Source organism: Bombina bombina, chromosome 6, assembly GCF_027579735.1.
Source record: "Bombina bombina isolate aBomBom1 chromosome 6, aBomBom1.pri, whole genome shotgun sequence".
Classification (NCBI taxonomy): domain Eukaryota; kingdom Metazoa; phylum Chordata; class Amphibia; order Anura; family Bombinatoridae; genus Bombina; species Bombina bombina.
Window position 1 is genome coordinate 641195099 of NC_069504.1, and position 24310 is coordinate 641219408.

The following is a 24310-nucleotide window of genomic DNA, read 5'->3' on the forward strand; positions in this document are numbered from 1 at the left end:
AAGAGGACAAAACCTACACCTACAGAGACTCTGAAGACCTGGAGATGTTCTGCAGCCAATTGGGAATACCCCAACCTTCACTACCATCATTAAGGGACAGCAATAAAGATGGTAGACCACAAACAAACCTCCAACCCAGGCCACAGAGATAAGAATGGGTAACAGCTCAGAAGAAAAAGAGAAACATTACACCTCAAACGCAGAGTCAGAAAGGAGGAGATACTGACCCAACCTGAGGACTTATATTGAAAGAAGAAGATCCATGCTGCCCACTTTGAAAGAGTGGCCTAAGTGGGCTTGAGAACCCCACTATTAGTGATGTTTTGAACCTAAAAATTTGGGTTCGCGAACTGCGAACGCGAACTCCCGCAAAAGTTCGCTAACCGGCGAACCGGGCGAACCCCCATAGACTTCAATGGGTAGGCGAAATTTAAAACCCACAGGGACTCTTTCTGGCCTCAATAGTGATGGGAAAGTTGTTTTTAAGGGGACTAACACCTGGACTGTGGTGTGCCGGAGGGGGATCCATGGCAAAACTCCCATGGAAAATTACATAGTTGATGCAGAGTCTGGTTTTAATCCATAAAGGGCATAAATCACCTAACATTCCTAAATTGTTTGGAATAACGTGCTTTAAAACATCAGGTATGATGTTGTATCGATCAGGTAGTGTAAGGGTTATGCCCGCTTCACAGTGACAGACCAAACTCCCGCAGAGGGTACAACATCATCATCATCACACCGTACGTCCATGTGTGTAATGCTGCCTGACTGAGACATATCCCTGTTATCTACATCCTCTGGCAATAATGGTTGCGCATCACTCATTTCTTCCAACTGATGTGTAAATAATTCCTCTGACAGATCAAGTGAAGTGGCTGTGGTGCTAGTGTTGGTGGTGGCGGAAGGCGGGCGAGTGGTAACTTGAGATGTGCTGCCCGAAGATAAGCTGGAGGAGGATGGTGCGTCAAGGTTCGGAGCGGAAGCTATAGAAGATTGGGTGTCCTGTGTTAAAAAGTAAACTATGTCCTCAGAACTTTTCGAGTTCATGGTACGTGGCCTCTGAACACTGGGCATTATTCTAGGGCCAAAGGGAATCACAGCACCACGACCACAACGGCACCTGCGGGGTGGCCTGCCTCTGCCTGTCATTATTTTTTAAATGTACACTTACACTACTATTAAACAAGATATGAGTGGTGCCACTGGGCAAGTGGACACAGTATACGCTGTGAGTCTGACACAAAAAAGCAGACTGATGTTTCACAGTCCAAAAAGTTTTTATTTTTTTTAAATGTACACTTACACTACTATTAAACAAGATATGAGTGGTGGCACTGGGCAAGTGGGCACAGTATACGCTGTGAGCCTGACACAAAAAAGCAGACTGATGTTTCACAGTCCAAAAGTTTTTTTTTTTTTAAATGTACACTTTCACTACTATTAAGCAAGATATGAGTGGTGGCACTGGGCAAGTGGGCACAGTATACGCTGTGAGCCTGACACAAAAAAGCAGACTGATGTTTCACAGTCCAAAAACTTTTTTTTTGTTTTAAATGTACACTTACACTACTATTAAACAAAATATGAGTGGTGGCACTGGGCAAGTGGGCACAGTATACGCTGTGAGCCTGACAAAAAAAGCAGACTGATGTTTCACAGTCCAAAAAGTTTTTTTTTTTAATGTACACTTACACTACTATTAAACAAGATATGAGTGGTGGCACTGGGCAAGTGGGAACAGTATACGCTGTGAGTCTGGCACACACACTGGCAGGCAGGCAACTGCAATTAGATTACACAAGCAGACTGATGTTTCACAGTCCAAAAAGTTTTTTTTTTTAAATTTACACTACTGTTACACCATATATGAGTGGTGGCACTGGGCAAGTGGGCACAGTATACGCTGTCAGCCTGGCACACACGCTGGCAGGCAACTGCAATTAGATTACAATAGCAGACTGATGTTTCACAGTCCAAAAAGTTTTTATTTTTTTAAATGTACACTTACACTACTATTAAACAAGATATGAGTGGTGGCACTGGGCAAGAGGGCACAGTATACGCTGTGAGCCTGACACAAAAAAGCAGACTGATGTTTCACAGTCCAAAAACTTTTTTTTTTTTAAATGTACACTTACACTACTATTAAACAAGATATGAGTGGTGGCACTGGGCAAGAGGGCACAGTATACGCTGTGAGCCTGACACAAAAAAGCAGACTGATGTTTCACAGACCAAAAAGTTTTTTTTTTAAATGTACACTTACACTACTATTAAACAAGATATGAGTGATGGCACTGGGCAAGTGGGCGCAGTATACACTGTGAGCCTGGCACACACGCTGGCAGGCAGGCAACTGTAATTAGATTACACAAGCAGACTGATGTTTCACAGTCAAAAAAGTTTATTTTTTTTAAATTTACACTACTGTTACACCAGATATGAGTGATGGCACTGGGCAAGTGGGCCTGGCACACACGCTGGCAGGCAGGCAACTGCAATTAGATTACACAAGCAGACTGATGTTTCACAGTCAAAAAAGTTTTTTTTTTAAATTTACACTACTGTTACACCAGATATGAGTGGTGGCACTGGGCAAGTAAGTCTGGCACACACGCTGGCAGGCAGGCAACTGCAATTAGACTACACTAGCAGACTGATGTTTCACAGTCAAAAAAGTTTTCTTTTTTAAATTTACACTACTGTTACACCAGATATGAGTGGTGGCACTGGGCAAGTGGGCACAGTATACGCTGTGAGCCTGGCACACACGCTGGCAGGCAGGCAACTGCAATTAGATTGCACTAGCAGACTGATGTTTCACAGTCAAAAAAGTAGTTTTTTTTAAAATTTACACTACTGTTACACCAGAGATGAGTGGTGGCACTGGGCAAGTGGGCCTGGCACACACGCTGTCAGGCAGGCAACTACAATTAGATTACACTAGCAGACTGATGTTTCACAGTCAAAAAAGTTTTTTTTTTAAATTTACACTACTGTTACACCAGATATGAGTGGTGGCACTGGGCAAGTGGGCCTGGCACACACGCTGTCAGGCAGGCAACTGCAATTAGATTACACTAGCAGACTGATGTTTCACAGTCAAAAAAGTTTTTTTTTTAAATTTACACTACTGTTACACCAGATATGAGTTGTGGAACTGGGCAAGTGGGCCTGACACACACGCTGGCAGGCAGGCAACTGCAATTAGATTACACTAGCAGACTGATGTTTCACAGTCAAAAAAGTTTTACACTACTGTTACACCAGATATGAGTGATGGCACTGGGCAAGTGGGCCTGGCACACACGCTGGCAGGCAGGCAACTGCAATTAGATTACACAAGCAGACTGATGTTTCACAGTCAAAAAAGTTTTTTTTTTTTAAATTTACACTACTGTTACACCAGATATGAGTGGTGGCACTGGGCAAGTGGGTCTGGCACACACGCTGGCAGGCAGGCAACTGCAATTAGATTACACAAGCAGACTGATGTTTCACAGTCAAAAAAGTTTTTTTTTTAAATTTACACTACTGTTACACCAGATATGAGTGGTGGCACTGGGCAAGTGGGCACAGTATACGCTGTGAGCCTGGCACACACGCTGGCAGGCAGGAAACTGCAATTAGATTACACTAGCAGACTGATGTTTCACAGTCAAAAAAGTTTTTTTTTTTTAATTTACACTACTGTTACACCAGATATGAGTGGTGGCACTGGGCAAGTGGGCACAGTATACGCTGTGAGCCTGGCACACACGCTGGCAGGCAGGCAACTGCAATTAGATTACACTAGCAGACTGATGTTTCACAGTCAAAAAAGTTTTTTTTTTTAAATTTTCACTACTGTTACACCAGATATATTAGTGGTGGCACTGGGCAAGTGGGCCTGGCACACACGCTGGCAGGCAACTGCAATTAGATTACACTAGCAGACTGATATTTCACAGTCAAAAAAGTTTTTTTTTTTAAATTTACACTACTGTTACACCAGATATGAGTGGTGGCACTGGGCAAGTGGGCCTGGCACACACGCTGGCAGGCAGGCAGGCAACTGCAATTAGATTACAATAGCAGACTGATGTTTCACAGTCAAAAAAGTTTTTTTTTTTAAATTTACACTACTGTTACACCAGATATGAGTGGTGGCACTGGGCAAGTGGGCCTGGCACACACGCTGTCAGGCAGGCAACAGCAATTAGATTACACAAGCAGACTGATGTTTCACAGTCAAAAAAGTTTTTTTTTTTAAATTTACACTACTGTTACACCAGATATGAGTGGTGGCACTGGGCAAGTGGGCCTGGCACACACGCTGGCAGGCAGGCAATTGCAATTAGATTACACAAGCAGACTGATGTTTCACAGTCAAAAAAGTTGTTTTTTTAAATTTACACTACTGTTACACCAGATATGAGTGGTGGCACTGGGCAAGTGGGCACAGTATACGCTGTGAGCCTGGCACACACGCTGGCAGGCAGGCAACTGCAATTAGATTACACTAGCAGACTGATGTTTCACAGTCAAAAATGTTTTTTTTTTTAAATGTACACTACTGTTACACCAGATATGAGTGGTGGCACTGGGCAAGTGGGCCTGGCACACACGCTGGCAGGCAGGCAACTGCAATTAGATTACACTAGCAGACTGATTTTTCACAGTCAAAAAAGTTTTTTTTTTTTAAATTTACACTACTGTTACACCAGATATATTAGTGGTGGCACTGGGCAAGTGGGCCTGGCACACACGCTGGCAGGCAGACAACTGCAATTAGATTACACTAGCAGACTGATGTTTCACAGTCAAAAAAGTTTTTTTTTTTTTAATTTACACTACTGTTACACTAGATATGAGTGGTGGCACTGGGCAAGTGGGCCTGGCACACACGCTGGCAGGCAGGCAACTGCAATTAGATTACACTAGCAGACTGATGTTTCACAGTCAAAAAAGTTTTTTTTTTTAAATTTACACTACTGTTACACCAGATATGAGTGGTGGCACTGGGCAAGTGGGCCTGGCACACACACTGGCAGGCAGGCAACTGCAATTAGATTACACTAGCAGACTGATGTTTCACAGTCAAATTTTTTTTTTTATAATTTACACTACTGTTACACCAGATATGAGTGGTGGCACTGGGCAAGTGGGCCTGGCACACACGCCGGCAGGCAGGCAACTGCAATTAGATTACACTAGCAGACTGATGTTTCACAGTCAAAAAAGTTTTGTTTTTTTAATTTACACTACTGTTACACCAGATATGAGTGGTGGCACTGGGCAAGTGGGCCTGGCACACACCCTGGCAGGCAGGCAACTGCAATTAGATTACACTAGCAGACTGATGTTTCACAGTCAAAAATGTTTTTTTTTATAATTTACACTACTTTTACAACAGATATGAGTGGTGGCACTGGGCAAGTAGCTTGGCAGGCAGGCAACTGCAATTAGATTACACAGGGGAAAAAAAACAAACTGATGTTCTAGCCCTAAAAAGGGCTTTTTGGGGTGCTGTCCTTACAGCAGAGATCAGATGAGTCCTTCAGGACAGTAGTGGACATTGAATATACTAGCCTAGCTATCAATTTCCCTATTAAATCAGCAGCAGCTACACTGAACCTCCTCTCACTAAGAATGTAGCTTCCAAATGAATCTAAAATGGATGCTGTCCAGGAGGTAGGAGGGTCTGGGAGGGAGTGTCTGCTGCTGATTGGCTGGAATGTGTCTTCTGACTGTGAGGTAGAGGGTCAAAGTATTACTCAATAATGACGAATAGGGGGCGGATCGAACATCGCATATGTTCGCCCGCCGCGGTGAACGCGAACATGCTATGTTCACCGGGAAGTATTTGCAGGCGAACTATTCGCAACATCACTACCCACTATATGGACCCAGTTTTAGGCCTCACTCATTCAGGACTCACTCAAGACCGCTGTACTACTGAATTACAAGATTATTTAGCAACTTAGTTAGATATTCCCCCCCCCCCCCTCATTGTTTGATCTATGTCGTGACTGTCCCTCGGGTCAGGCATGGTTCGCCACCTGGTTACAAGCTCATCTTCCCACTACAGATAGCATTAGAGCTATCACTCCCTATGTTTTTAGGTTCATAATATTATTGAAGAGCCTAATGAATACACACCTAGTATTGTTTGTAGTAGTTATTCTATTACTTGTTATGTATATGTTATGTTACGTTGTTAACTTTTTTTTTTTTTTTTTATTTGTCAGCACAGTTTCCACCGTGGGGGGCTGGATATGCCACTTAACCTGACATTCTCCCTTTTATTCCTTTGCTTCTTTTTGGACTTACTTACAAGGAAATACTAAAACCTTTCTTGATCAACTACATCAGGTAAGATCTATGCCGCAAGCACACCTAGTTCACCCACACGACTAATAATGACTGACAAAACACTCTTTATACTATCACAGAACACGAAAGGCCTTAACTCGCCCACTAAATGCTTCATAGCCCTATGATGCTTTGCCAAACAAGAAGACTCAGTTATCTTTATACAGGAAACTCACTACTTAAAAGAATCTGAGCCTAAATTTTCATCCAAGTCCCACCCTTTGAGTTTTTTTAACTCTTTGCCTACCAAAAAGAAAAACAGAGTAGGCATACTCATACATAAAAATATTAAATTCACGCTAACAAATAGAATAATAGATGAGGAGGGTAGAATACTAATCCTGGTAGACGCCCTTTTCAACAACCCAGTGACCCTAGTGAATGTGTATGCACCCAACTTCAACAAATCTAAATTCTTTCATCACCTATTGAAATTAGTATCTGACAATAGGAAAGGAACTTTAATAGTGGGTGGGGACATAAACACAGCTCTTGATCCTGAGTTGGACACATCCACTAGCAACTCACACTCACAGAAGAAACCACCAAACGCGATATACAACTGCCTATCACAGCTTGGATTAATAGACATTTGGAGAGTGCAATACCCTATCTAAAGAAATTACACTTTGTACTCTCATCCGTGGTCGATCTACACGAGAATAGATCATATGGTAATTGATAAAAATCATCTATCCTTGGTTAAAGATTTGTATATTCAAGCCACTCCCTGGTCAGACCATTCACAAATAAGTATAGAGTTGACATAGCCCAACCACCCTATCACCCCATTTCTGTGGAGACTGGACAAATCCCTCCTCCGCTCCCCACCCACCATGGAATCCCTCACAAAATCCCTAGGCGAATATTTCCGCTTCAATGCCACCCAAGATGTGGACCCGAGTTTAGTCTGGAGTGCTCACAAAGCTGTAATGAGAGGGGAGTATATCAAACACTCAGCATATAGGAAGAAAACATATAATAGTGAGATAGAAACCTTGACCACACAACTTTCCAACTTAGAACTTTCTCATAAAAACACTCCAACAGACCTCATGCTCTACAACCAGCTTGTGAGGGTCAGACAGGAACTCAATAAAATATTAACAAAGGAGGCTCAGAGAAAGGCTCTTAATATTAGGAAGCTATACGCATATGAAGGCAATAGAGCAGGACCAGTCCTAGCTAAACTTTTAAAAGCTCAAACAAGCAAAACCCAAATACAAAATTTATTGACCACATACAAGCAATGTTTATATGATCGCAAACAAATAGCAGACTGCCTCAGCAGATTTTATTTGAAGCTATATAACCTCGACAATCAAAGTACACCCGACCATTCAGAACAAATGCAAAATGATATAGAGAAAGCGGATTTGTCTAAATTAGATGCTTCACAGAGGGACTCATTAGGGGAACCAATATCTATTACCGAAGTGATTACGGCAATCCGAGGCTTGCCCACAGGGAAAGCTCCCAGCCCTGACGGCTTCCTAAACACCTACTACAAATTCTTTCCGGGCATACTGGCCCCACATTTACTTAAATTATTCAACGCCTTAGATGAAGACCACACATTCCCACCAGAAATGTTAAAGGCATATATCTCAGTAATCCCTAAACCTAACAAGGACCCCACAGACCCAGGCAGTTACAGACCCATTTCCCTCCTTAACATAGATATCAAGATCCTGGGCAAGATCCTAGCTAACCGAATTAACAAAATTCTGCATACTCTTGTCCATATAGATCAGGTTGTTTTTTTCCCGGGGAGGGAGGGTGAGGGACAACACCATTAGAGCAGTCACTCTTGCCTACTTTTCCAAACACAATAAAATCCCATCAGCCTTAGTAGCGACGGATGCAGAAAAGGTGTTCGATCGCATAAACTGGGAATTCCTGGGAAAGGCTCTAAGAGCTCAGGGATTTTGCCCTAAAATGGTAACCCGCATTTTTAGCTTATACAACCACCCCACAGCACAAGTGAGGGTGAATGGAATGCTGTTGGAGCCCTTTCATATCCACAATGGCACCAGACAGGGTTGCCCCCTGTCACCCATCTTGTTCATCCTCTCCATGGAAGTTTTGGCCACTCTAGTAAGACAAGATTCAGGGATAGAGGGGATCAGCATCGGGCCACACAATTTTAAAATTGCTATGTATGCAAACGACATTCTGTTCACAATTTCTAACCCCCTGTCCTCCATTCCAAAAATCCTTGAACAATTTGACGCCTTTGGTAAATACTCTAATTTTTTGATCAATAAACACAAATCAGAGATCTTTTTTTTTTTTTTTAAATATTTATTTATAACCAGTAGTGTACAGTGCGACCAAAAAGATGAAGAAACAATAAACGAAAATACATTTCATGAATAGCACCACGCAGGGCCAATAAAACAACAAAGAAAAAAGTACAGAAGGGAAAAAAGAAAAGTATTAGATTGGTTAACAATACATGCTTCTTGGCTATTCAAAAGCCCTTCATACTTTATATACACTACTGGGGTTTTTTTTTAAACCATTTTTAACTCAAGCATCTAAACACAAACCCCAGACAAAATAAAAATAAGGTACAACAAAACCATAAAAAAAAAGAAATTTTACTTGTATACCTTTTGTACAGCCCCAACTTAGCTAGTTCCTACCCTGACCTCCACCCACTGGTATGGTAACCTTTCTTCTGCCACCAAAGTTAAGAAAGATACTAAATCTTTTAAGGGGGAAATGAATTGCCTTTTTTTTTTTTATCAATAAACACAAATCAGAGATCTTAAATATATCCCTCCCAGCTGACGTTTTCCAGTCTATATCAGATATATGTCCCTTGACCTTACAAAAAAAAATCCTTCAGATACTTGGGCATTCAACTCTCACCCAATACCACACAACTCTTTAATGAAAACTACCTATAGCACTCTCCCGACAAATACAACAAGATTTACAAGCGTGGACAACAAAACTGATTACATGGTGGGGACGAACGCAAAGTATCAAAATGACTACCTTGCTCAGGGTCTTGTATCTATTTAAGACACTCCCTATACCCATCCCTAAATGGTTTATCGCCCAAATGCAAAAACACATAAACCTATTCATATGGGGAAGAATTAAACCCAGGATCAATAAAGACGCCATGTACAGGGCATACGAGAATGGAGGTTTAGGTCTACCTGGCATAGCTGACTATTTAGACGCAATAACCCTACAAAAATTGATAGACTGGCATAGATCTAAGGATTCCAAGGCGTGGGTGGCAATTGACTCGCACATACTTAGGGTACCAGATGTGGGTGCTTTGTGCTGGGTCACTAAAGAACATAGTCCCCCTCAGTGTGCAGCACTGGAGATCCATCGATTTGTGTTCGAGTCTTGGGACTCGATAGTACAACGTAGAAAACACATATCGAGTGTTCGTTCCCCACTCTTCCCAGTGCCCACGAACGCCGAATTGACAGGTGTCCTAGACAAGGGTCAACAGAGAAAGACAGAATGGGGTTATACTACCCCACTAAAAGAATTCACTTCACAAGGGAAACACAAAGAACAGGGACGACCTAGGGTCAATAGCAGGAGGCAGATACACAAGCTGGCTCAAATATTCACAATTAGACCACTTTATCCACACATCTCAATACAAACAAGATTTCCTAAGAGAACTTACATTATTCTAGAGGCATTGCACCACATCTGGAAATACAAGGCACTCTTTATCATTGGCTAAGAAAATCATACAAGCAGAGCATACTCTACAACTCCCCCCATACACGCACAAATGGCAACAATATCTAGAGACTGAAATCACAAGGGAGGAATGGCACAAAATTTTCACTCAAAGAGAGCATCAACTTCCCCTCAATCATTAGAGTTCAACTTCAAAGTCCTGATGCGTTGGTACCTCACCCCATCTAGGTTAAACTAAATTTACCCCAATGCGACAGAGAGGTGTTGGAGGGGATGTGCTGACAAAGGAAACTACCTCCACATGTGGTGGTCTTGTACCAAAATATTACCTTTCTGGTGCACAATAGAAAAACACTTCCAAGCCCTATTGTCTGATTACTTTTCCCTGACACCTCGCATAGCGTTATTTAATGACTTACCAAAACTACCTTGTAGACTCAAACTCACTCTCCTCCAGATATGATTGATGGGCGCCAAGGCTTTGATAGCCCTCCACTGGAAAACTATGTACACCCCAACCTTAAATGACTGGACTGACAAAGTAGCAGACTTAATTGATCTGGAAGAAGATGGCTACACCTATAGGAAGAAACTAAATTTCCTGGCTGATGTACCCTTCCTATGGGATAACTGCCCCACACAAGTAGAAAAAGAATTGACAACCTGTTCGACAGTTGACAGACACCCTTTTCGTGTGTCCTTCGTTATGATATAAATACAAGGAGGGAGGGAGGAGGTTTGTAGACAGTATTGTCTTTAAAACAGCAATCGCTCACAATACAATGAAACATAATCAGAACAGAGAGGTTAGGATAGAGAAAACCAAGCATAGCAGATGTTCTTTATTCTAGTACACACACACATGACCTATCCTGAGGATGCCCCTACACAGTGGGAACTTTCAACAGCTGACTTTTTTCTTTATTTTCTTTTGTTCAATTTCAGTTATTTCATTTTTTTTGATAATTAATGTAAAATTCATCTGATTGGCATCCTGTTATAGTCTGGATAATGTAACATCCTTAATATGTCAATGTCAATGACTATCACAAACCTGTATTGTACCATATGGACGATAATTGAAGATGATTCAATAAAAATAAAAAAATGCTAGCCATTAAAAAAAATACTGGAATCCTTCGTCCTATAAAAATATTTTCATAATTTAATCTCTGAAATCTTTCCTCACTGATTTTGTCTCCCTATTTAATTAAATGAAATAAAAATCTGTACTGAATAGAACAATGTAATGTTGTTATAACAGGTGTAAAGATTAAAAAAAATTTTTTAACATTACTGGATTTGCAGATTGACAAAGGAGAGGATGCATACAGTAACTTTACTAAATGACTGATGGATTCTTGTAATATTTTAAGAGAAAACAAAACGTCCCACTAAGGGGTTTATTGCAATTTTTGACAGGTTGCTCACTGTTTGACAAACACATTGTATGGAATTTATATTGTAAAAGAAACAATAAAACTCACATTCACTGCTTATAGCCTAAGCATATATTGGATGTATAAAAGGTTAGCAGCAACCATGTGCTCAAAAGACTGAAAAACATAAACATTATAAAAAGTATAAAAATATGTTTTAAAAAACTTAAAATGAATTACCTCATCAATGGCGTCATTGGGAGAGCTAACAGTGGCTGGTTAAACACATAAGTGCAAAAACATTACATTTAATACAAATATGACCAAACAGCCAAGGACTATTACAAAAACGGCTAATCCATGATAGATCAATAGAGCAAGCATGAACATATCGTAATTCACACTGAAACTTCATAATGTGCAGCTCATACGTTGTTTCTATGCCTGTTTCTCAATGTTATTTCAATGCCTTAGATTTGATAATCATATTTTATGTGCCTCTGTCTACGTATGAACGTTTGTGGCACTGACAGGCTGTTATAGTGTATTGCGTATGGTTACCATGGTTACCATGGTAACCAATAACATATGAGCTGCATATTATGAAGTTTCAGTGTAAATTATGATATGTTCATGTTTGCTCTATTGATCTATGATGATTAGCCATTTTTGTAATAGTCCTTGGCTGTTTGGTTATATTTGTATTAAATGTAATGTTTTTGCAATTTATGTTTTAACAGCCACCGGATCCAGTTTGCCCGGGATGATGACGTCATCGTTAGGGGCGCGTCTACCCGGGAGATCCTGGAGACCTCCAGAATGTAATTAATGATGTCATGTAAAGCTCCCAAGTGGGTAGTGGGGGGCAGTTTAAAGTTAGGAATTTTCTTGATATGTTGCAGACATGTAGCAGATTTAGCCTTAAAAAGTCAGCAGTGTGCATTTTAAATTCTAAGAATTAGAAATTGCTCAATATTTATAGCTAAATTACAGGAAAAGAGGGCATATTATGTAATGAAAAATTGCAAAGTTGCTTCATTACACATTACTAAACATTTTAAATGCATATCACAAGGTGTTTACTGTCCCTTTAACTTGCAAGCTGTATGTGGGTGAAGTGTATTCAAAGTTCACAATACAGTTATGTACTTGACAAAAAGTAATGTTACTAAAAAAATACAAAAATATATTGACATTTTAGTTTAATTTGTATTTGCTGCAAACTAAGGGCTTATTTCCATTGAGTTGTAATTCCGTTTGTGTGCACACGCAAACCGATAAATAAGCTGTCGGAAGCAATGTCGTTGCATAGCCACATTAAATGTAACTTCATTGCCATTGATCATAACCAGTGAATGCCTTCAGCTAGTGATTGACTGTAATAATATTCATTACTAATTTTGCTGGTGGTATTATCATTATTTTTCTTACAGGGTTATTATAGCCCCTCATGGGGATACTATCTAATCTATTGGGAAATAGGTTTATTATAAAGTTGGTGGAATAGCCACATTGTATTAGTTTTTGAATAACAACCTTAGACTCATAACGGAGTGGGTATATACCACATCAAATACAGTCACTCTGGCTCCGATATATTTTCTATACATATACGTAAACATTTGTACAATACCAGAGAGTGGATTACTTAATCATCCCATGTAGCCTGCATTCTACTTGTTAATCCAAGCACTAGTGGGTAGTATCAAATACAAGAGCACTAACGCTTATATATTTATTTTTTTTGAAAATAATTTTTTTATTGAAGTTAAAGCATATATCATCACAACAAGGACTCGCCCTGAGGCCAAAGTTACAACAAAGAAAATAATACATTGTCTATACAGAGGTAATATTAAGTAAGCAATATGCATATATATTTCAAATCTGGATATGAAGATAGACAGTATCTTAGGCGAGATGAAATAGAACTTCATTTTATATTATCAGCGTATGAGCTCCACATTTCAATAGTATTTTGCCTAAGACCAAAATATTAGACTGTGGAGATTTAACATGAGTATCAGCCACTTTTGGGCCGAGCTATATAGGGGGGAGGGGGATATTCAGCGGGTAAGCACCGCTATGCGCATAGGGAAAGGAGGTGGGGGGATGGAGCCATGTTTAAATGTAAGTAACAAAGGGTGCCTGGAGTGGGCTTAGAGGTGCCCGATCGTAGAGATCCTATGTTATTGGAGTTTAAGTATTGTCAACGTATTTAACAATATATATGGAACTAAGTAGGGAAGTTACTAAGGTCTTCTGTAGTTACATATAGGCTAAGGAGTAGATGGGTTGCAGAAGGGTTGATTTAGGTTGCAAAATTTATGAGTCTATACGAGATAAAGCAGATGCTTTATTGTCTGGGGTAGTAGCTGTTGTCTTAGGTATAGATATCCAGTTATTGGCATATGTCAAGACTTATGTGGTGTCGTGTAGCAGACACTCTATCTATCTTAGTACATTTGAGAAATATTTTAAGCATATCTAAGACTTAGAGAACATGAGGAAACTATAACAAAACATACATCATATAGCATAAGGATTGTATATCAATTAGCCAACAAAAACAGATACCTGTAGGTCTAAAAATAGAATTGAGTCTATATAACACTATACAAAGAATATAGCATGCTTAGACATAAGAAAGTTACCTCTAAAACAGTAAGGAGCTGCGGACCTATACTACGTGTAAATATAACATATATAATTCTTGATAGGAGTCAATATTAGGATATGAAGTGATCCAGCAATGCATAGTACTAGGTTAAATATGGACCAGGATGCTAAGGAACACCTAAATACAGATTTATAGGCACATAGTATCTAAGGGTCAGATAATCCTAACCAGGTCAAGAAACTGCTATATTTAGCAGTACGTATACAAGTATTATGTACATATAGTCTCAAAACCAGCCATCAATAATAATATGGCACAAATAGAATGTAGAAGTGTAAGACATATAGATTAGCCACTATCCATATTCACAAGTGTTAGAATACAAACAGCATATATAAGCTTCAGGCTGATAAGCCTATATTAGATTTGATCTATATAAATAGTGACATTACTGAAAAGCTAAGTAGAGAGAACATATAGCATGAAAAACAAGGTAACTTCTGTAATAGTCTGCACTGACAAGAATGAGGTGCTAATACTTGTTTTCACAACATCTAGTAGTAATTGTCAGATAGAATATATAATATGCAAAGAGCATTTTCAAACCTAATAAAGCATAGAGACCCAAAATTCAGGAGAAGTACATAAATGCTGGCATACAAAAACAATGATGTAGGTTCTATCTAATCTGGGTGTATACCCCTTTTATCAGAGTCATCTGCTTGTGGATGAAGACCTATGTGTATTAATGCGGGGAATACTTATAAAGGTGACCCAAGTTTAATATCTTGTAAAGTAAGTCCAGACTTCTGTGATAAAGTCTAAGCTCTGGGTTGACCTGTATATAACTACACAACTGTCACCATCATGTAGGATTGCCTTACAAAAGTTATTGCCAGAGTCACACTTAATGCAGGCTAGTACTTGGTAGTAATTAGCCTATTCCTATTCTTAGATGAGACAACGTAGACCGCATTGTTCAAAATAGCATAAACCCCACTATTAGAAGGGGTGGTATATAGGAAGTATTGCCATGAAGTGTATTGCCATGCCCAAGTAGTAATCTTAAATTAATATGCAATTTAGGCATAAGATATAAGAGAGGGGTGTAGTAAGTGAGAGATACTACTAGACATACCTAGGTTAGAGTGATTGCTAAGGCCTAGCCCATGTGATTATTAGCTAAACTTGAGAAGGGACATTATATCAGCCTAACAGGTGGTTAGGGACTTTTAGCAGGACTTTATGTACAGCATTACACCAAAACGATATACACCATGTTATGCTAGAGGATATATATCAGTCATCATTATTTAAATATGTTTAGGCTATTTCATGTGCAGGTCTAAAGTGTATAGCTAGAGTTAATCAAATATTCAACATATTCATGCAAAACGAAACACTCACATAATTTCTAAACAGAACAACCGGTCCTGCTCTAATATACAAACTGCTGCTATCTGCAGCACTCTAGTAGGATACTACCCATGAAACAGGCATACATGAAAACAAACACAATTTGTAATAGCTAGATATGGCATGTAAGTCAATCCCTGAATCCTTCAACAGATCAGTCGCTTAATCTCCTGCTCCTGAGTGAGGTAGCATTAAGCGGTGGTCTCAAAATGCATAGTATTAGTTCAAGCATGGGGAGTAAAACTTTTCAACTAGTCGTGGGCCAAAAACAAGTAAAGTCTCAAGTCTGCAATACATGTACTAGGAGTATTCAAAGGAGTTCAACTCTTAGCAGTCATCTTGTGGGTTGTCAGGAGATCCTTATCAGGTTGAGCCCTTAAATCTGACCTGGAACACTGAATATCTCAGCTGACACCTTCTCTCCAGTAAAGACTTTTAAAGACATGGCAGACTAATATGTCTGAAAACCCTCGTAGCTGGGAGTCATGGCGCTGAACAAACAAATCACTTGAGTCCCACCCGTGAGAGTTCTGTTTTCCTACAGTGATAGATCGCTGTGTATCGTCACGGACATAAGTCAGTAGCGGTTCCCCCTTCTGCTTATCTTTAGTGAGGCGTCTCACCAGAATCTCTGCCTGTTCTTCCAAGCCATCCAAGGCAGAATTAGAAAGTGCTGTGAGCGGTCGATGTATGCGCACTGACCTCTGTATACAGGAGTCTGTGATATCGCACGATGCCTCAGTAGCGTTAGAGCCCAGGGGCAAGTGCCGCCTTAGAAGAGGGAGTACACCGGGTATCTGGTATTGCAGCGCCTTATTCTGGGGGATCTCCAATATGTCCGTCGGACTAGTTGTCATGCGGGGCTTGCTGTTAATTTCCACTTGCGTGGGGTCATCTCTTTCATAACCGCCTAAGGTATAGGTCAGGTCCCCTCCAGACTGCACTGCCCGAGATCTTGTGGGATAAGGCTGGACAAGTAGTGGGTCTTCTGTCAGGCCCTTCATGTGGGCCTTATATTGAGGCAGGTAGGCAGCGCCATCTTGGATTCGTAGTTCCGTAAAGATGGATCACAGACTGCTGAAATGATTGTCAGCTTTGTCCAATAAGCCCATCAACAGTGTAGTTAGATGCACAGAGATGTCTTCCATCTTAGGGATAGTGCAAGGTGACAGGATAGGTCCCAACTCCTAGTATATTAAAGTTTTAACTTTTAGACTCCAGGAGCTCAGCTAAGATGCGTCTGTTTCTTTCGGCAGTTGGCTCCGCCCCCCAACGCTTATATATTTTAGCTTCTTACCGCTTCTATTTCAACATTAAATGTTGATATCTCAATATATTCTGCAGCGTATTTATGCATACTTAAGAGGGCAGTACTTCCAATAATTAATACCATAGCATTGACATTTTGTCTCTGCTAAATATATATAATATATATATTTACGACCATAATAATAATTCCTACGACCATAGTATTTTAGTGTGCACCTCTCTATACTTTTTGTGCATATATATTAGAACATTTTTTAGAATCACATTCCATTTCCCAGTCCTGTGGTAACAGCAGATATTTATGCTTTCCAATCCTTGCCTGTGATAGCACAATTACAGACCTTTGTTACTACACTGTTCCACTTATGCCACCTACCTTTTATATAATTTTAATGCATAGGTAAATTACTATCAACCATACAGGTGTATTATTATTATTGTACACTACCAGTCAATAGCTTTCATTTGACACCTGATTACCTAGTTGCGCCAGTACATGTACGATTTGTGTTTCTATATGGGTTCTTGTTTATTTTAAAATATATACTTAATAAAAGTTAAATTTTAAACCTGATCTTCTTGTTCTTCCGTTCTGATATACACATACCAGTGTTCATTGTTCTTAAAAGTAGCTGAGTGCTAATACGTACATGCTTTTTGGAATGTTATTCTGACATTACTAATCCCTTGTTTAAATTCATTGTGTACAGCACCCACCTCCCCCGCTTATTAATAACTTGTGATTGGAACTACAAATAATATTCGATTATTAAAATAGGGGACTACTTCAGGTAGTGCCGTTATTCTCCCCCCCCCCCCTCTTTGGAAGTTACATATCACAAGGTGTTTACTGTCCCTTTAACTTGCAAGCTGTATGTGGGTGAAGTGTGTTCAAAGTTCACAATACAGTTATTTACTTGACAAAAAGTAATGTTACTAAAAAAATACAAAACAAATTCACATTTTAGTTTAATTTGTATTTGCTGCAAACTAAGGGCTCATTTCTGTAATTCCGTTTGCGTGCACTCGCAAACCGATAAATAAGCTGTCGGAAGCAATATCATTTATCGACTGCTTCCAACGGCCCGTTATAACCCAATTTCGATGATCGGACTCCAGCTGCCGAAAACATTATCGTGTCCCATAAAATGTATAGGAGGCCGCTAATCTTAAAATTATACCCAGTTTCCAATGCCCGCACAAACCGTTACTACACTGTCGGAGGCTACACTAACAAAAATTACACCCAGCTCAACTAGATATAAAACAGGAAGAAGGTGCTCTTTGAGACCATTGAAATCTAACCTGACACGTCAAAACCCCTCTATACGCCATCCCCCCACATCACAACTTATAATAAAAATAATATAGTGAATTTGCTATAGTGAATCATGTCTGCTCGACATTTACCCCCAAGTGTCACCTTGCCAAGTCACCTTACAGGATAAAGGAACAACATTGCCAGGTATATATATAAAACTCTTCAAGGGAACCCAGCACTCACTTACTGATCCAACCCCCAGGGTGCCAACCAAATTCTAGTACACAATAATCCACGAAGGTAGGCACTCACTGGCATTTTAATAAAACAGTTTTTCACTGAATATAAAGCATACAGTTAACGTTTTCGGGCCTAAGCCCATCCTCAGACATACAGAATACAAATACTTACCACCTTATATGTGTTACCGTTCTACTCCCCAAGTGCAAATGCTCTGCCGCATCTGGGTCCCTGCAGAACATACACGGCGCTACTGCGCATGTGCCGATCAGACTAGGGTCGCCATCTGGGCCAACATATCAAACCTAAAATAACAGCGATCCTACTTAGAAAGCCATACAACTGAGTGAGCTGTGTCATAAATTCCAAGAGGGGGATATGACATTAAACACCTACAGGTGCCACTGAGTGAGTCCTTGACCATGACACAGGAACAGGCCTTGATGAAGAAAGAGAGAGAATCTGTTAACAAGAGACTTGTATTCTCTACTGAATATACGCCTGATAAATTGGATATACCTTATATACTTAAGAACAACTGGGACATTGTAAAAACTGATACATCTTTACCTTTTAATAATTTTGATGGTCCCATGGTGGGATATAGAAAAGGGAGGTCTTTACGTGACCTATTGCTGCGTACTGACAATAGACACAGTTATACCAATAGAACCTGGTTGGGCTCTAAGAGAAATGGATGTTACAGGTGTAGTGAGTGTGTGACCTGTAATGGGTTGTCCCAGGGGAAACAATTTGTGCACCCTTGGAGAAACAAACGGTATAACATCAATTACAGGGTCACATGCAACACTACACATGTGGTATACCTACTGCATTGTCCCTGTGAGATGTTTTACGTGGGCAAGACCCAGGATGACCTATGGGTACATATGGCTAACCATCGTTCAGCCATACGTACCGCACTCCATATTGGCAGCTCTGTAACCTTGTTACATAAGCACAATGTATCTGATCTTTGATACATGATTATTGATCATGTACAGGCACCAGTCAGGGGTGGCAATAGAGCCAAAATGCTTCTCCAAAGAGAATCCAGATGGATTTTTACTTTGGAGACATTGGTACCTAGGGGTTTAAATAACAATTTTGACCTGCACTGTTTTTTATAATATCCTCTTGATATGGGGTTCGATGATTTTTTAAGAAATGTATCTATTTACCCTTTGTTTAAATGGTCATGTGGGATTATGTGGTTTTGTTTTCTGGGAAGTTAGTGTGCCCATATGTTTGGGGTATAATACGGGATGCTGCAACAAACATGTCAATGCATTATTTACTAATTGACTGTATGTCTGTATTTAACACAGTTTTTTCAACTGCATGTATATGAATACATCCCATTTTGGACATTTAGCCCAGGTCCTTATACCATTTACACAGTATGCCACTATACTTAAGGGTGTAAATCCAACCTCTGTGCATTCCATAGTGTATGTTTGATGGTCTATTGTATGCATTTTAGAACTTAAGTTGTTTTGTAAGTTATGGCTTCAAATGGTATATGCTGTGTAACATTTTTTTATATAGTATGTGCAGTAACTGCATCTTGCAATTTGTTTTGAATTTGATGTTAGGCTTGATATGTTGGCCCAAATGGCGACCCCTAGTCCGATCGGCTCATGCGCAGTAGCGCCGTGTGTGTTCTGAGGGGACCCGAATGCGGCAGAGCATTTGCACTTGGGGAGTAGAACTGTAGCACATATAAGGTGGTAAATGTTTGCATTCTGTATGTCTGAGGACGGACTTAGGCCCAAAAACGTTAACTGTATGCTTTTTATTCAGTAAAAAAAACTGTATATATATATATATATATATATATATATACCGTATATATATATATATATATATATATATATATATATATATATAGATATATATATCTGATGGACGAAGCACTCTCTGGTCTTATCAAGTGTATAACACAATTTTATTGAAAAGTGACGTTTCGGGGTATTCACCCCTTCATTAGACCAACAAGAATGAGAAAAACATACAAACTTATAAACACAATTAGATCCCTCCCCCAACAGAGGCAAAAATGCCAAATAGAGGTTACCACAGTGATACAAATGTTGATACAAAACATCCCCCAATAATAAACAAAGAAACAATATTTAAGAGTATACCAGAGTGCTTGCTAACAAACGTGATCCATTGACACAAAAGTTAGACAAAGTTAAACAAAAAGTATCTCACACTAACCCCTGCAGAACATGTGTCTGTGATAATCAATTACAAATAAAAGATGCAATTTAAAAATACAAGATGAAAATTAAACAGGGACATCGGAGCGTCTTAGCCCCACCCTTATGGGGCGTATATTATAGTGTCAGGGAGATTGTTATGTAAACAACTCACAGTGCATTAGATCATTTTTTTCCTTCACTACCGAGTGGTATTAACGAATAGGCATACGATCTGATCGCATGCATGGATAGACTAGTCATATACACAAATCCTAGGATACCGAGCAAACAAGAAAAAAAAAACGTTCTACATGTGAAAAAGTGAGCCTAACCGTGACATCGACATAATTCCAAACTACAGCCTTATACCAGTTTGTAAACCCCAAAGTCTAATATAAACATGTCTAATTCATATGATAGAGTATTAAAATATGTGGTTAAATAGAAAATATGTTGTTAGTATAATAACATCTATGTTTACACAACAATATGATATAAGATTGCAAACTCATTTTTGCTATTTCATCACCACAAATAAATAACTGACAAAACATAACCGGCAAAAAATAACAAGGCAATAGACGCAAAACATAACAGTATAGGTGAGTCTATATGGAAGGGATTATGTAATTAAAACATGAAACTTAAAACATATATATACAGGTAGCCCTCAGTTTACACCGGGGTTAGGTTCCAGAAGGAATGGTTGTAAATCGAAACCATTGTAAATTGAAACCCAGTTTATAATGTAAGTCAATGGGAAGTGAGGGAGTTAGGTTCCAGGCCCCTCTCAAAATTGTCATAAGTAACACCTAATACATTATTTTTAAAGCTTTGAAATGAAGACTTTAAATGCTAAACAGCATTATAAACATAATAAAATTATCACACAACACAGAATATATAATTAAATTAAGTTAAATGAACAAAAACATTTGCTAAACAGCATTATAAACCTAATAAAATAATCACACAACACAGACTTCATTTGCATTTTTCTGCAAAACAGTTCTTTCTATGCATTCCAATCTGGACTTATTTATAGACAGGAAGATCTTGTTCCTTTGAAATCTGCTCGATAGCTCAGGTCTGGTTAAACTGATTAATTGCAGCTTGCTTGGCTTTGCGGAAACATAAGCGGACAGCTCCACGTACTGGCTATTTTAATAAATGCACTGCTTTTCAATGCTTTTCAATAGCAGTCACATGACTGGGAAAAAAAGGTTGTTATTCTGAAACGGTGTAAATTGAACCGTTGTAAAACAAGGGTCATCTGTATATATATACTGTATATATATATATATATATATATATATATATATATATGATACCTGTGTAGCAAAATGATCACAAATATATACACATAAAACATTAGGGACTCAAGATCAAATATTGTCATTATGGAAAACACCCACAGGCTAACGGCAACTCAGGAGTGATATAGAGGGCCAAAAACAGGACTTCATGTTAATAAGTTCAATGTATACCTAAGGGGTATATAAAAGGCAAAATAATAGACAAAATAATGGGCAAAAATAATAATAATGATGATAATGATAATGATGATAATAATGAAGGGGCAAAATAATTGACCTATGTCTCCATAGTTCCTACTAGTACTAGTTCATACAAAGTTAGAAAATCTGACCTTAATGTAAAACCATGTACGGCAATGGGTATAATCCAACACCATGAACTAAGAAACTATTAGACACACTCATAGAAAACAATGCCAATCGATACTTGCGATCAGTCCCCTTGGTTGTACAGTGTCCAATTTATGTATCCAGCGAGCCTCAACCTGTAATAGTCGCTTGTTTCTATCGCCACCTCAAGGCAGTGGCGGGACGTGATCAATCAATTGGAATCTCAAGTCTTTCACCGTATGTCCTTTATGGGCAAAATGTCTCTCTAAAGGTTGGTCACTGTCTTCTTTTTCTATGACAGTGCGGATTGCACTCCAATGGTTCGCCATCCTCTTCTTTATATAGTCCGAGATCTAACCCACGTAAAACAACCCACAAATACAACTCAATAAATAAACCATATACGGAGTTGTGCAGGTTAAGTAATGCTTTATAGGTTATCTTTTGTTGGTATGGGGATGTCTTAAGCTATTCCCTTGAACCATGGACTGACAGGTGACACACAGTTGTTGCCGTACATGGTTTTACATTAAGGTCGGATTTTCTAACTTTGTATGTACTAGTACTAGTAGGAACTATGGAGACATAGGTCAATTATTTTGGCCCTTCATTATTATTATCATTATCATCATTATTATTATTTTTGCCCATTATTTTGTCTATTATTTTGCCTTTTATCTACCCTTAGGTATACATTGAACTTATTAACATGAAGTCCTGTTTTTGGCCCTGTATATCACTCCTGAGTTGCCGTTAGCCTGTGGGTGTTTTTTATGATGACAATATTTGATCTTGAGTCCCCCATGTGTTATACGTATATATATTGGTGATAATTGTTATCATATATATATATATATATATATATATATATATATATATATATATATATATATATATAGGAATCACAGGGAGTGAAGATAAGTGCACTATCGCCAATAGCACAGATATTCCTCTGAAGGGTAAGTCGAAAAGATTCAGGCAAACTCCAGGCAGGGTGGGATAAAAAAGTAACAAAAATTTATTGAAGTTAAAAGTGGATGCCACTTAACAGTGGCAAACAGGTAACAGAGCCAGCAGTAAACAGTCAGGTGTAAGGGCCGGTCTCCACGCAGACGCGTTTCGTGCCCATGCGCACTTGTTCACTGCATACCTGGAGACCGGACCAGCACCCTTTTATAGCTATGTAATAGAAAATTCAGAACACCTGACTGAACAGAGATCAGAAAAGGGGAAACCCCTCCTAGCTAGTACATAAATAACAATTGTTAAATACACATGATTTTCAAAGGAGCACACTTGGTAATACAGTTATTTAGAAAGACATTAATAGACAGGTGACTATACAGGAAAAAAGAGAAGAAAGTTTTCCCTTTTGCAGTTTAACTGGTGATCCGTATTAGGTAGCATGATCGTAAATAGTACAAATCTAAACGGGAAGATTGATTTATAGTCTCCTATTCAAGAACCCATCTAGTACATAAAATTTCTAAGTTAACGACCACATTAAAAGCTTAAGATCAGTGATATACATAATATGTACATTCAGCATAATGTTGACACTGTACAAGAGACCAAAAAAAGCAAATATTATCTAAATCTGAACAAATTACTTCTATAAGGTGATTCCTAAACGTGAGTTATTATTTCCAATAGGGGTGGATAAGGAAAATCAATACTATATATTGATATGCCTGGAGGGCTCAGTGCCCTATGTGAATGTATCTAGATCCCTTCTAATATTAAGACCATCAGGTTCACTAGTTTTCAATGAAAACATCCAAAATATTTCTTTTTTATTTATCACCTTTTCCCTATTTCCACCTCTCTTCCATTTCGTGATGTGGTCAATACCTTGTATTTTTAAGGATGCTGTCTCTTGTTGGTCTGATGAAGGGGTGAATACCCCGAAACGTCACTTTTCAATAAAATTGTGTTATACACTTGATAAGACCAGAGAATGCTTCGTCCATCAGCTTTGTTTACTTCTCCTAGCACCCTGGAATATGAAGATTACTTGTTAGTGGCAGTGCATATATCTCTATATAATTAATATATATATATATTTATATATGTACGTGTATGTGTGTATATGTATATATATATATATATATATATATATGTGTTTATGTGTATATAATAAATAAAGTGCCCATGTGGGCTAATGTATGTTAGGAAAACAGAGTGCCTGCTTAAGGAAAGGATTGCCAACCATAAATCAACGATAAGACAGG

At 38.9% G+C, this 24310-nt stretch overlaps 1 long non-coding RNA gene across 3 annotated transcripts in view; it reads left to right on the top strand.

The window, feature by feature from the left end:
- Window positions 1-24310, top strand: part of LOC128663365 (uncharacterized) — a 215631-nt gene that overhangs the window by 123910 nt on the left and 67411 nt on the right. For 2 of the 3 annotated variants that reach the window (XR_008402855.1, XR_008402854.1), the window contains exon 2: window positions 6239-6357. This is a non-coding gene — a long non-coding RNA (uncharacterized LOC128663365). Of the gene's footprint in view, window positions 1-6233; window positions 6358-24310 lie in introns of all 3 variants that reach the window. The other variant, XR_008402856.1, reaches the window with a different exon arrangement.